The following is a 2,537-nucleotide window of genomic DNA, read 5'->3' on the forward strand; positions in this document are numbered from 1 at the left end:
AACGAGACAAGTAAATACGAAACCCTATAGGGCGTATATAACGACGTTTACATAGATATCAACTAATCCATGGGCTTGAGTTCGAAGCTTGTCATCTTGATCATAACAATAACAACGAAGCTAATCAATTATAACAACACAAAGTGATCAGCTATGTGCTGATTGTTAATGGTAGGTAAAGAATGACAGAATAAAAACAGAAGAAGAATGACAGGTAAAATATAAACGCAATATAGCGCCTTTATAATTTTTAGTTATAATTATTTTAAATTTAATATTTTTCGCAAACGCTTATTACTTGTTCACATGGGACCAATTCTAGTCTATTTAGTGTACGTAACTTATTTTATATAATAAGACGTACAGATGATTTAGCCAGGTAGCTATAAAGCCTTACCGTCTCGACAACAACCTTTTAAACAAGGCAACGAAATAGTTGATTTATTAGCTATATTTAGTGTTTAAAGAGAAATAAAAAAGAAAAGCGTATACATATGTATCTACATCCATATGATTTAGCGTTTTTACCAAGTTTTTAAAAGCCATGCAAGTTTAAGCCTTAAAAAAATACAGACTCAACATAACTTTTGCCCATAAGCACAATAGCGTATACTGGAATGTGCCCGCATTGGCAAAACGCTACAAATTACGCTAGCGCATATGGGAAAATTATCCATGAGAATGTTCGATAGGAACAGCCTAGATAAACCTAAACAGGCCTAAAGTGTATTGCGTTAGCAGCGCGGGAACACGTTAGTCTTGAGTCCTGGTGATGCCCCTTCTGTAAAGCGAATCGATGCCGATCCCTTCGGATATGTTTATTTAGCTTCCAGCAGAAGGCAAAACGCAAGCTTTATCTCATATAAACTATTATTTTTTTTGCAACATTTCTCACGGATGATTCAGTGGCCGATTGTGTACGGGAAGTTTTTCCATTGCAGAACCTTAGTCTGTCTAGGCGATTTTACTTATTGCGCCATGTTTTGACGTTATGACGTTAACAAGTAAATGACTCTTGACTAGAACTTTGTAGAGTGACTATTTTCTAGATGTGATTCTAGCTATGATACGATATACGACACTTAACGTAAACTTGGTCATTTGCCGGAAAAGACTATGACTCTGACCACCTGTAACAGCATGATCTCAGAAGTAGATTATTTATAATCATTTATATATATATATTTCTAATATATAATGTACATGAGCGCCAGTTTTGTTTACATTAAAGTGCGACGGGAACTGACTGACGAGCTATGATAGTATTGCTCGGGCACATTCAGGATTATCATGGGACTTTTTCGAGCCAATCATGACGTTTGGTTTTACTTGCAGGCATCTCTAATCATCCGTGGACTCACTGCGATGCTCCGCAAGCTAATCCACAGTAAGGGATAGCGTGATGAATAATAAAATTGGACCACTAATGAATCACCGCGAGTAAACACAATTAGGACATTCGTATGGCATGTTTTAGGAAATAGATAATTATCAACACACGTACGCTCATATTGCTGTAAGGATTTTTGCTGATACAGCGCCCAACAGGCTAACAATAGCACATTGAGACAAAAACGAGGACTAGCATGTGCTTCCTTCTTATTGCTACCATTAAACAATTAACCTAAGCGTTAAATGATCGATCCTTCCTAAATTTCGCATCCTTTCCTTAACAATGTATGAATTCAAAATAACAAAAATTAAATATATTTAGTGTGTTAAAACTTCTCGCAGGGTATGTACCGTTTCAGAGCTGCTACTTTTAACCACTACAGATCCACTTTTCCAGCACTCGATACTCCACATACGAATTTCGCAAAAGGCCTATTTACTCTTTTCTATTAAGAAACACCGGCAAGTCACTAAAAGCATTCTGTTGTGTATAAGATTTTTCAACCTAACGATTGTAAGAATGTAAGTTAGCGTACTCGTTTGAAGATGGATGGATGTATGGCACATTGGCAGCAATCTGCTAGCTTCTGGAACATTAGCTAAGCGCAGCTAGCTCTCATAAAAGTTGGCAGACAAGAAACCTGATGTTTCGTGCGGGAAAGGACAAAAGATCACCAGGGTAAATGCTTCTGCTATTATTTCGGCTAAGTGCTCTCTACTCTGCCTTTCGTTCTGTATCCGTTAGCCACTGATAAACACCTTCACAGCAGAGTCTAATTAAATGTAGAAGCAAAAACTTATTTACGTTTCCATATTGTGGTTCAGACTTCCGTGGACTACGTTTGATCTTTAGAGGATCCAACTTAAAAACGCCAACTAGCTAGATACAACTCTTGGCCTACTTTTAGTAAAGTGTTAGGGCTGCCGTGACGAATGCGTGGAGGCTGAACTCGCATGAAGCATTACATGAATGAAGCATACAAGGCCTACATAGACAAAAAATAAAGAAATAATTGAGCTCAGCGTTGATGCAATAAACTACATGCGTTACTACACGAGCGCTGGGCAATCAATAACTCAATAGAATTATACTGTAAATTAGCAAATAATAATAATATATATATATATATATATATATATTCGTT

This window comes from Varroa jacobsoni, unplaced genomic scaffold (assembly GCF_002532875.2).
Source record: "Varroa jacobsoni isolate VJ856 unplaced genomic scaffold, vjacob_1.0 scaffold_1007, whole genome shotgun sequence".
Lineage (NCBI taxonomy): Eukaryota > Metazoa > Arthropoda > Arachnida > Mesostigmata > Varroidae > Varroa > Varroa jacobsoni.